The 12,807-nt window shown below is 43.8% G+C and overlaps 1 protein-coding gene across 7 annotated transcripts in view; it reads right to left on the bottom strand.

The window, feature by feature from the left end:
* MN1 (MN1 proto-oncogene, transcriptional regulator) overlaps positions 1-12,807 on the bottom strand; it is a 193,127-nt gene that overhangs the window by 158,887 nt on the left and 21,433 nt on the right. For 2 of the 7 annotated variants that reach the window (XR_006573932.1, XR_006573933.1), the window contains one exon: positions 7,115-7,216. The exons of the other annotated variants lie outside the window; for them this stretch is intronic. The gene's annotated coding sequence lies outside the window, so the exon portion shown is untranslated. The remainder of the gene's footprint in view (positions 1-7,114; positions 7,217-12,807) is intronic. 7 annotated transcript variants of the gene reach the window in all.

Raw genomic sequence — 12,807 nt, 5'->3', positions numbered from 1 at the left:
AATGCAAGAAACAATGCGGGAGTAGGTATTTCAGGGCAGGAGCAGGATTAAAAAAATAGTCCCACTGCCCAGGCAGGGCTCTGCCCCACAGTCCGCACTGTGGCACAGCGTAGGCATAGCCTCAAAATTATGCTCAATCAATGAAGGAACAGAAATACCACATTTCTCTTCCATCCTTTCCCGTGTTTTCATTCTTCAACTAACAAAATGGCATTTTCAAGACTGACAACCAAATGAAGGCAGAGAAGGATGTATACACATAGCATCAGTAAGCAAAGGGATGAGAGAGAGTACATTTTTTAATAATAAAATTTATCAAAAAGACTACACACCAAGCTTCAGCCCAGACTGACTCTATGGCCAAGTTATAAAGCCTCAAAAGATCAGGGTTTACAACAGCATACTTCATGCAGCCCTTCTCATACCTCAGATACACTCATTCGCCAGGATCCTACACGTTTAGGAGGTTGCTCTTTTGCTTCTGCTGGGCTGTCTAGCATTGCGTCCAGACTAAAAGAGGAGCTGTATTTTGTAACTGTGTGTTAGCTAACACACGGTAAAATCCTAGTGTGGACAAGGCAGTAGCTTTCACATGAGTGAGCAGGTCAAGTTAATATATATACACTATGGAGAAGCCCAGGGTTCATCTCGAGCAGCAAATTCACTACACATGTCCGGTGTGAAAATGACAAAATGCGTCGTCCACACTAGGAAAAGAACACTTTTTTTTGCTAATGAAGATGTAACCTAGTATACCCCATTTCTTTGAGGCAATGAACCACATCCTTTCTTTAGAGCTTCCATCTTCTCTCTCTCTTCAACCCACAACTAACTTCTCCATGAAGCTTCGGCACATGAAGATGCTACATAAAAGACATTTTAAAAATAAACACCTATTCTATTCAGTTGGATGGTACCACTCAACCAAAGACGTGCTCTGACTTCATTTCCAGAAACTCTAATTCCATTAAAACACATCTCCACCTACTCTGGTAGAACGCATATTACATATCCCCACACCAAAGGTGAGGTTAATTAGGGGAGCTCATAGCTAAAGCAATAGGAGATGCTGTATAAAGGCAATGAGAGTTTATGCTCCTCGGGATATGGAGTCCTGCCTGTGTCATTTCTCTAATTTTGCCAACAACAAAAAGGAGGTGGGAGAGAGATGCAGACAAGGAGTGAGAGAGAGCGTACGATCACAGTCTGGTAAAGGTCTGGTTTGGAATGGGTTCCACTCTACATTGCAGCATTACTGCAAGATTAAAGTGACAAACAGGAGGTGAAGATCCCTGGAATGGCTACTTGCCTTAGGGCTTGTCCCTTACACTGCTTCAAAGGCTCTGACAAAGCCGCTGCTCCTGCTCCTTGGCTGCCCCAGAGTCCCATCTACCCAGCACAGCGTGGGCCCAGTGCACTGCAGCACGCCCTCAATGACTAGCCAAGCATGAAGCTCTCAAATTGCTACTGATCTTGTTAAGGCTAAATCAGATGTTTTGGTTCAAAATCCGGTACTCCCTGATCAAAGATCAGTTTCCCACTACTATTCCAGAACAACTCAAAGGCTGCATTAATGGGCTTTTGTTCATTTTGAGCCTGTTAAGTGAGGGCCAAACTACCCTAAGAGGGACTAGATTTCAATAATGATCTCTTATGGACTACAACCCTACATAGAGTGTTTAAAATTATTCCCTTAGGACAAGATGTTTTTCACCAAATCTCCCACATGACAGTTTGACATATTGGTTCAGGCACATGGCTCTGCATCTGTGCACACTACAGAACAATCTTTTTCAGTTTTCAAGAAAAACATCTGAAAACATTTCATGTTTATCTACACATTGGATTTAGTCTCTCTAGATCAATTTACTCTTAGAATTGAAATGTAAAACAGAATCAGTCTGTTCATGTTTGTAAACAAATGAGCTACTTAACTGCTCACTAACCTAATGCTTATAAAGTGTTGGACAAAATATTTTCTTGAGCCTTAACAGTAGAAGTATATGCTATTTTTTCCACTTTCATCTATAAATATGATGAAATATATCATGAGATTTATTTTTAAAAACCAGTGTGATAAATCCACTCCCCCCCAGTACATTGTGTTCATGCACTGGACTGTCTATTGTGACTAAACACCTTAGAACAGGAATTGTGTTTTGCTCTGGACTCAGTACAGCACCAAGCACTCTGCTGCCACCTAATAAGTGTAATCTGTTCCACCACTGACTTATTCTTCCTAGTATGGTTTTTTGCTTCCATCTTTTTTTGCAACTTGTGCAATCTATACTTCTGATTTAAAGCCAATAAAACAAGTATATGTGGAACATTCTTTTTACTTACTGTTTAATCTACACATGAATAAAATTTAAGAAAAAGATGAGGTTTATGTGGTTGCTCAGATGAGCGGATAAAGCCTATGACTCATAATTATATGCACAGTTTAAATATGGATTAGGCGATTTCCTCTTTGTTGCCCAGGAATGGCATGCACAGAACTCCTCAACTGCAATGTATGGGCCACATCTTCATCATTAACATTTTAAGAACTCGTTTGGTTTGGCCAGCCCATGGATTTATTAGAGATATAACCTAAGAATTTTTATAACCAGCCCGAGTGACACTGTAGAAGCCTTTTCTCACAAAGAAAGAAAGGTTCTGTAGTCAAAGTTGTGTGCCTAAAACAGAGCATTGTCCTAGACCACTAATATATCCCACAACAAAAGACTAAAAAGCTTTGCTCATTAAAGCATTAGACTTTGCCTCAGCCAGAAGAGACATCACTCACCTAGGAGAGAGAGAAAAGCAAGGACCACCACCGCTGCTCCCCAGTGTGGGAACATCGCCTATTTACCCTTAATGTTGCGTCAGTGCCCCACCTCCTCGTCAGCTCGTCAAATCTGGCAAGCATCCTCTAATCTTCACTGACTCCTCTTCTGTGGACAGGATGATTAATTGGAGGTACATGCAATTCTAAAGGGAGCAAGTATCAGACCATGTTGCAAAGATGTTTATTTTGCTTTAAGTAGTCAGAGCTGGCAAGGGGCTCTGCTAATCCTCGCTGCCTGCCCAGAAGTTAGGTAATAGAACACAGTGAAACACTTGCTGCAAATATGAATTTTTATTTTATTCTTAACTCCTTTTTGTTTGTATTTCCACAAGGAATGGCAGGAGGAGAAGAGTGCACAAGAGGAAAGACACCCTGAGAGCGTGTGGCAAAGTTAACAGCAAGTCATTACCTCCCTCACCATGGGCTGAAGTCATTTCACAATCTCCCGCTTTAAAAGCCTCAATGTGCACAAAAGGGTGCATGTCTATTGGATGCACATTCAGTCACTAACGTTATGCCCAGATACAGTGTGTGCAGTGCCTGGTAGTGAATGCCTGAAGTGGAAAAATGACTTATACTGTTAGTGGAGGCGGCAGTAAGCTTACAGTACAGTATGACCTTGAGTTTGCAGAGCGAAGGGTGTGGGGGAGGGGAGGGGTAAGGAGGAGGGAGAGATGCAGTTTAAACAGATTTGTTCTTTTTATCAAGATCACTGGAAAAGACACAGAAATCCCCAACACCTAGCAGGGAAGGGTGAAAGGCTCCTCCCTGTCCAACCACACTCCCCCACTGCCCAGCAAGTGTGAAAGCCTCCACCTATTTATTTCCATGGAAGTTATTACATTATTTCTCTCCCAACTATGTGGCTCCCTGAGAAGCAACACATCCGCAGGGCTGGATTTGAAAGGTCTGGAATTCTGGAGAAAATTCAGTTTTCTTCCTTGGAACAGGACGAGCTTCTGCTTCCCCTTAGGTGGCAATGGCAGGGGACAATGGACAGATTTTAACTGATATCCTTCCTCTTTTCTGACTGCCTCCGGTTCCTCTTTTCAATTTAACACAAACTCTTTACTGCATCATATGCAACTCCCACAGAAAAGCTCTTTCTGTCCTCTCTTTAGGGGTGATTTTAGTGCTCATGAAATAAAAGCTATGTGGCAAAGCCAGAGACAATTCAGACAAACCTGCTCCACAGCTCCAACAAAGCATCTCTGCTAACATGCACTGCTTCTAGTCCTGGCCTTCTCCTGAACTGGCAAATTGTGGCTAACTCTGTGATGTTCACTAAAAAATGAGCAACCTAGAACAAAACTCATTTTACTTTATCTAGTCAGACATCATTGTAGGTCTCCTGAACAAGAGGCCAAGTATTTATCTGGTCCCACATGAGAACAGACCCTTGGAGACATTCCATACTTTTCTTGAATACAGGTCTGAATGTGCAGAAGAGCTTCATACAGTTAGAATCTTCTTCTGGGCCCAAGTTATGACATCCTGCTCAACAGAACACCCCCAGAGACTAAATCACTTTTGTACAGTCCTAGGAGAACACAAGTGACAGTCTAGAAATTAAAATATGCCCCATTACTGTTGATTCAATTGTACACTGCCATTTATGTCATACCAACTAGAGGCCACTAAACCCATAGGGAGCTCTGAGTTATTTCCCAACGCCTCCCTTCACCATAGAACTGAAAGTGCCAAAGAACAGGGAATAAAGACTTTTTTGACGACTCACTTTGGGAAGGCATGAAACCTCATTTGTGTAAACCTGTTATTGATGAGAATGGATACCACTGTCTACACCAATAACATACCTGCAACTCACAGAAGAAGCTGCCATTCATAAAGAATAGATGGGTGTTTATGAGTTGCACAGTCCCTCCGATGAAACACTGCCACCTTCCCTAACAGCTCCAAGTTTTGGGAAGCAAGCTTTCACACAAAGCACCATCTCCTCTTTACCGTCCATGACTCCCTGGAAGGAACTCCGAAATTCCTGCTGTTCTAAAAGGGGGCCAGGACTGGACAAAGGCAAAGAAAAAATTGTCTCTAATCTGTTGACTTTTAGTGTCTTGCATTTCAAGTTCTCCAAATGTTCTCACTTAGGGACACAGAAAAGGAAATTAAGCCCAGTGTCTTACATCAGCTTGGTAGGAAGTCTATCACGCATGCACAAGTAGCAAAGAGTAGTGAATACCCACTTGCATCTGACGAAGTGGGTATTCACCCACGAAAGCTCATGCTCCAAAACGTCTGTTAGTCTATAAGGTGCCACAAGACTATTTGCTACTTTTACAGATCCATACTAACACGGCTACCCCTCTGATACTTGACACGCATGCACGCGCGCACACACACACACACACACACCCTCTTATGCTTGCATACTGAACTGGGGTTGTTGCTTGTGCATGCAGATCAGGACAACGATGTTTTCGGGAAGCCTCAGTCACCTAGCCACTCCTATATTTAAGGCAGAGAGGAGGGGTCAGCTCCATGGTTGCAGTGAATACTGGCTGACTGGAAAGATGTTTCCCATGCTGTTAGTTTACTTCACTCACTTGCAGTTTAAATATTTTGAGCCCATTTTACATCACAACCTGTGTACCCAGAACAGATGGGATGCTGACTTTTGCATCCAATATTTGTAACTTTGCCTTGTATTCCTAGGTGCTTCCAAAAAAAAAAATCACTACATGGCAACTTTCCACACCAATCCAAACCCAGTGAATTCCATCTCATGATATCCCAGAACTCAGAGACAATCTACAAACTTCCATAAGATTCAGGGTGGAATTTTTCAGACCCCACCATGGCCAGAAAAAAATTGTTAAACATTGGTTCATTTAACTGAAACCAGTTCCCAGATGCTGCTTAGCATTATTTCAGGACAGACTGAAATTGAGAGAAACTATGTTTAAATGCACTGCTTTAAATTGCCACCTTGACATTTAACAAGAAGCTAAGCCTATTAATGATGACTAATGCCTTCAATTTCCATGCACTTGACTCTACTTCACAGCCCCCTGCCCTCCCCCAGGAGCCACCTACCAACCAACCACCAATAGTGCAACATTTCTGAAAGCAAGTTATTACTCACTGAAAAGCTTTAAACAACTTTAAGAAGGCTGTCCTGTGAATGAAGCATAGGCCTGAAAACAGATTTTATCAATTTGTGTGCTTTTTTTGGTTATTAAATTACTTTAATATGTGTGAAATTAAAAGAGGGCCCAGTGCTGGCTTGTGAACTCTGGCCTGCAGGCTAGAGCACAGCCATAACCATTAGCACCAGTCAGAAAATGGTAACTGAAAGAGCAATATTTACTTTAACAGTCAGTTCATTCTATAACCAGTCGTATTATTTTGGTAAGCTTTGCTGCAGCTCATTTCATCTTGAGGACACACAGGTCAAAAGTACTAATATTACCTTCAGTCTAATGTGGGCTTCAGTGCACAGAATGAACTTCCAAAAATAGCATTAAACTGCCCACTCACACTGGCAAGGGAAGTGAGTGTATTAATGGAGTTGGTAACAGCAACAAATAAATGGTCATTATGCACAGAGAGAAATGTACATTTCAGCTTATTCTCCCCAGATTCATAAAGCAGCTTCTACATAATTGCTGGAAATGCAGATATGGCAACGCTAAGTAGGAGACTGTGAACCCTGCACATTACATATTGAAATCACTACTTTCCTTAAGTAAATTGAAGGGAAAGGTGAGAGACTCCTTTCAAGGGAGTTTGTGGCTGCTTAGTTTTAGGACACAAATTAAATGAGCTCATATTAACCTAGAGTAAAAATGAATCACATTATTACCCATTCTTCCTTTTCTGTGGTACTGCACGTCTCCCAGGCCTGGAGGAGTTGGGCACAATGTTTATTCTAATCATTAGAGCAGGTGTCTCGAGTACACTGGCTACTGAAGAAAAGTTTTCCACGTGTTTCTGGATTTCCTTTCAGTCCCTCCCACACCTCTCAATGTTTTCCCCAGTTCTGCCTGCAACTCCTGTAGGCGCCTCTGCCATTCCCATAATTCACAATCACAAGAGACTGCAATACACAACTGCCACAGGCAAAGGCTATAGCTCCCGTGAACCTTGCGCAACTCAGCTCTTCAAATGCCATGAGGTGACGACCATTTGTGTGAAGAGTCTGGGTTAAGCTGCACAGGCATATTTGTGAATATATAATTGTGGTTCACAACAGGCTTACAATAAACTAAAGGAAAGTGTAGAGTGCCTTTAGCCATTTTTGTCCCATTTATTTTTTAGTATTACCTTGAAATATCTCCCAATCCTCTTTAGGGGGCCTCCACAGTCATTTGTTTTCTCAGAAGAAGCAGGTTATACAGTGAGTCCCTAGCAAACACACAGTCTGCCCTAAAATCAAAAGGAGTTCAATCAATTTCACCACTCAACATAGCAAGGAAAAGTAACCAGACCAGACACAAATACAAAGGCTGGGAATCTACCACAACACAGACTGCATGGATGTATGCTACTGATATACACCATTCACGCAGCTAGAAGGCAATAGGTGGCAGGGCACAGCGATGGCTTTTGTTTTAACATGCATTTTTAGGTGTGTTTTTGTTAGTCATTTTCCAGCTATTTTAAGTAGCTAAAAATCCCAAATTTAATATGCACAGCTTGGCTGCAACACAGGAAAGGAGATGGAGGCAACATCACCAAGCACTGGTCCATCTCGAAACAGCCAGGTGAAATGGATGGGAAGATCTGACGGGCAAGGTAGCTGAAGCTCAAACTGATGTGGTTTAAGGTTTGTTTGTATTGAACATTTTTATATTAAATCTCTCTGAAAAGGAAATGAAAAACGATCAGACAGAAGTATGCAGTTATCTGTGGCCCTCCTTCACATGACAGAAATTCACTTTTAAAAAAATGGAATTTGTTAACCAGGTCCGAGGGTTTCATTGCAGAGTAAGGGGAAGAAAATAAGCCTATTTTTTCTCCAATAGCCATATCTCCATGGAGTCCACATAGCTAACTCTCAAAATTGCAACAGGGCAGGCACAGGCAGCTGTTAAGGGGAGCAAGCTCAGCGGAAACAAACTCAGAGAGCTTTATTATGTTTTCTCCTCAAGCACTCACCACTTGAACCAAAATCAACTACAGTAACTCCTCAAAGTCGTCCCGGTTAACGTTGTTTTGTTGTTACATTGCTGATCAACTAGGGAACATGCTCGTTTAAAGTTGTGCAATGCTCCCTTCTAACGTCGTTTGGCAGCCTCCTGCTTTGTCCACTGATTGCAGAAAGAGCAGCCTTTGGAGCTAGCTGGTGGGGGCTTGGAATCAGGGTGGACCAGCAGCCCCTCATCAGCTCCCCTAAGTTCCCTGTACTGCAGCCACCCAGCAGGCTATCAATTGCCAGGCAGTTCAGCTGTCCCTCCCCCCACTGCCATGAGCTGCTCCTGCCCTCTGCCTTGGAGCTGCTCCCCAAGCCCCCTGCTTGCTGTTGGGGGGGGGGCTAATGTCAGGGTGTCCCCCTCCCCCCTGCTCACCCCTTCTCCATATAGAGCAGGGTGAGGACACGGGCAGAGAGAGACAGAGAGAGCCTGCGGCAGCAGCTGCTGTCTCAACTTCCTGAGCCACTTAAAAAGACAATGCACTTAAGACAATGCAGTGTGCATTTCTCTCTCTCCCCCACACACAAGGTGTCTGTCTCTGTCTGCTATGCTATCTCCCCTCCCCTCCATTCCTGGTGCCTTGTAGAGTGCGAGGCTACATTAACAACGTGTTAACTCTTGAGGGCTCAGCCGAGTGCTAGTTCATCATTTAGCAGCAAGGCATTCCCTGGGAAATATCCCACCGTCTTCCACCCTCTAACTTCACCACCTCAACCAAGCTTCACAATCATCATAGCTGTGAACAGTATTAAATTGTTTGTTTAAAACGTATACTGTGTGTGTATATATATTAGTTTTTTGTCCGGTGAAAAAAAATTCCCTGGAACCTAACCCCCACCCCCCCAGCTTTACATTAATTCTTATGGGGAAATTGGATTCGCTTAACATTATTTCACTTAAAGTCGCATTTTTCAGGAACATAACTAGAATGTTAAGCAAGGAGTCACTGTATAGGGTTTCCAAGACCAGCATATCAGGGAGATGTGCCAGGAGATTGTATCTGGGACACAGTCCCATCTACCTGCAAACCAGAAAGACACTGATCCAGCTCTCCTTCCAATCATAAGGCCTTTGACTTTCTGTAGACAAATCTCCCAAAATAATTGCAAATAAAATGTAGGGGGTTTATCAGTGATAACTAAATGCAATTAAATTTGGCATTTACCAGGTGGCACTACATTTCTGCTTTAAAGTAATGAGGTGACATGGGTCCTCCTCCCCAGAACTGCCACACAGAAATGCCAGGTAAAAAGTGTGGAATCAATAAATGGAACGCTGTCAGGCTGAAACATCAAAATCAAATAGTATTTCTGGCAGCCTCACATGGACCATTCATATAGGAGTTAAAGTTATTAAGATTTCCTTTATGACCCAGGTGCCATTTTGGCTCTCAATAGATAAGAGTCCATTTTTACCATGGGCTTGAATTTGGTTAGATTCTGTACATTTCTGAATCTGGCTATGACCATTCCACACAAGTCCGAGATTTGAGGTGCCCTATAATATGCACAGCCTACTAAGCACAACAGAAAAGTGTAGAACTGTTTGGGTTAAGTGTAGTTTGAGTATTTAAATACTGAAATCAACATCAACACCTAACCACACAAAGTCCAAGCTGGCTTCTGGGATTACAGAGAATCTATGCAGGCATTAAATGTCTACATTTAGGAAGCAGAACTATCAGATCTATCTAGCTATTCAGCCCAGGCATCGGGAGGGCTGCAGACATGTGCTTTATGGAATTCATAACAGAGGCACAGACTTAGGATTACCATACATTCAGGTTTTCCCAGATAAAGCCTCTTTTTTGAGCCTCCGTCCTCTGTCCGTGGGGATTTTTCAAACAACAGACAATGTCCGAGCTTTTTGCAGAGCAGAGGCTGCAGCTCAGAAAGAGCCCCAATTGGTCTGCTTTCCAACTGGCTCCTCCCCTGCATCCGCAGCTGATTGGCCCATTCCCCTGCAGCCGCAGCTGCCAGATCCCGTCACCCAGCTCCTAACTCCCAGCCCTGGGGAGGGGGTGGGGTCCCACAGGGAAGCGCTGACTGGCGGCTGTCTCTGCATCCAGGGCTTGCACCAGCCGCCCTGCCACTGTCACAGGGACCAACACTGCCCCCCCAGCCTCCAATGAGTGCCCCAACCGCAGGTACCCTCTCCCCACACCGTGTCCTCATTTTGGAACCTGAACTATGGTAACCCTACACAGACAACCCCACTGCATTTCAAGGTTTGGGTTTCTATTGTGATCACCCTGCTCCTAGTGGTTGACCCCCACCTCATTTCCTGCACTCCTCTGATACATGCTCCCCAAGGCTTAGCCAAGTGCCACAACTTTCATTAAACAACTAACACAAGGGAGGGGGAATTTTAGAGCAAATACTATATGTAAATAAGATTAAAAGTGAGAGACGTATCACTTTTTCAACCCACCTCAGCGTGCCCAGGTCTCCAAACATACACTGGGGAATGGCACCTGCATCACCACGGGTGTTGGTAAGCCCCAGTGTCACAAACTCTAGAGAGCTCCCAGCCGGTCACCCCCGAGGAGGGCTGTGAGAGGAGTCCAAAACTCTAATCTGGTTCCCCTGCGGTGTATTACGCTTCTAGAGCCGCAGCAGGCTGCAGCCCTGGTTCCTCCCTTGGCCTCTCTGGCATATTCCCTGGGCACTGACGCTCAGTCTCTCACCCCTTCTCAGAAATGGAGCTCAGGCACCTGCGCTAGGAGCCCAGATCAGCACTGAACCCTTACATACTCCAGTTACTTAAACACACCCCCTTCCGGAGCGCCACCCTAAAGGTGTGAAGCATCTGGCTTTCCGTTTAACTCTCTCCGGGGCACGCAGTAGATGTGATGCATTCAGAAAACTTGGCACAGAGTCTAACACATTTGTGCTTTTTTATCCTTCATCGTGTAAAAGTAAAGGAAAGTACAGACCATATAAAACAAACCTCTGAAACCACAATGCCCCTCACTAGCTCACTTTTCTCTTGGGAATGCTTAGGGATCACTTGTGTCCCAGCAGTCAGGATGCCCTCTGCCTCAGGCAGGCTGCCACATGGCAAGTGCCCAGAGAGAAGGCCCCCAAGCAGACTCTACAATTTTAAAACCACCCTATGTCAGGTGATGTGCACTCTTGCCAGCTTCCCCATTTATGCCCGAACCCCTGCCAGGGGCACTGTTGCCAAGGCAACACCCATCCCCCACTCCCCTACCAATACTTCTGGGCAAGGACCAGACTTTTGTCTCATGTGACTAGATTTCAACAAGAGGGTACTCAGCATCAACTATTCTCTGTCACTCTTTTGCCACCAGCCTTTGGAGTTCCAGCCCAACACAGAGGCAAACAGACCATAGAGAAGGCAACAGATTGCACATTCAAAATGGAATTTGCAGCCTGACACAGGCACACAGAGTTCATAATTCACATAAATTGTACAGACAGTCTCAATTCATCACACCCAGTCTAGGCATAGCAGGGAGCCATTAGAAGTGGAGCTGTAGCATGACTATCCTAACTGTTGTGTGTATGAAGGATACAATTAACTCTGAAAAGCTACAGTGGAGTGTACTGCTTTGGCATATTCATAACTACTTTTAAAAGTGACTGCGTATTTTAGAGTAAAGAAAATAGCCTACCCTTGTAAACGCAATTTTTAGTTCTATGCTAACATTTGACAACTTAACAGCCTTCCTGGTCCGCAAAGTATGCATGTGCAAACAAGCGCACTCAAACCAAGTGTACACAAAGTTTAAAGCCTGGGGCCAACATCATCAAAATCAGTATAATGAGGACATTAGGAAGAGTATGTCACACCTCACAGTGCCACCATTTTGACTTGCTCCTGTAGTGTATTGTTTGTGGCTCCTGACTTTGCCAGAGCAGTGCAAGAAGAAAAATCTAGCAGACCTTAATCCAGTCTGTCACCCCAGCAGGACTGCCAATACTATTACAACCAAGCAACTACAAGACCAACGTGTGGGTCTAAGTGAAATCATGATGGCTATTAAATATGGGGGTAAAATCCTGGCCCCATTGATCAATGGCAAAACTCCCTCTGACCTCAGTGTAGCTAGGATTTCACTCAAGGGAATTTACAGACAACCTGTGCTGTGTAAAACCTGGTATTGACCCAACATAACAAGAGCATAGTGGAGTTAAATATTCCTTTCCCTGCAAATGGGATGGTGCAGACATGGGACACTGTGGTTCATTCATTCAGAATGTTCGAAGGACTCCACTGAGTAACTGGTCAGTTGTTTACTAATGACTGTACACACTGAAGCCAGCACAACATACACAACTTCAAGACTACATGTTAGTGGGAAAGAAGGTCGGTAGGCTGACTAAACTGGCACTTGACCGTGGTCTTTCTGAGGGCTGGCGCATCACAACCTTCAGGGATGTTGAGTGGAAGACTGAAAAAAAAAAAATTAAAAGGCAGTTATGTCCTTTATGGCACATATACTGCTTTGTTTACTGCAAGACTTGCGCAGCAAGTTGTATGTCCACTGGCTCTTGTTGATTTAGAAGGGCAACACAGTGAAGTTTTTCTGCAGTTTCCTTCTTAGATGCCAGGATCCATGCAGACATATTCTCCAGACACAATGCTGTCAAGGTAGGCAAATTCTTAGGCCTGCTGACTGAGGCAAGAGGCCTGAAAAAAAGCTGATCTATTCAACATAAAATAGATGGTAAGTCTGTAAAAAAAAGTCTGTTTGTACCTTTGTGGATATCAGTGACAGACATAAAAGCAACTCAAAATCTGATGATAAACTAGTTCAAGTCAGATTATTGCTACTATACACATTCTTCAGTTCTCCTT

The sequence above is a fragment of the Mauremys mutica genome, chromosome 16 (genome assembly GCF_020497125.1).
Source record: "Mauremys mutica isolate MM-2020 ecotype Southern chromosome 16, ASM2049712v1, whole genome shotgun sequence".
NCBI lineage: Eukaryota > Metazoa > Chordata > Testudines > Geoemydidae > Mauremys > Mauremys mutica.
The sequence above is the reverse complement of the archived record's forward strand: the minus strand, read 5'-3'. Positions and strand labels throughout refer to the sequence as shown.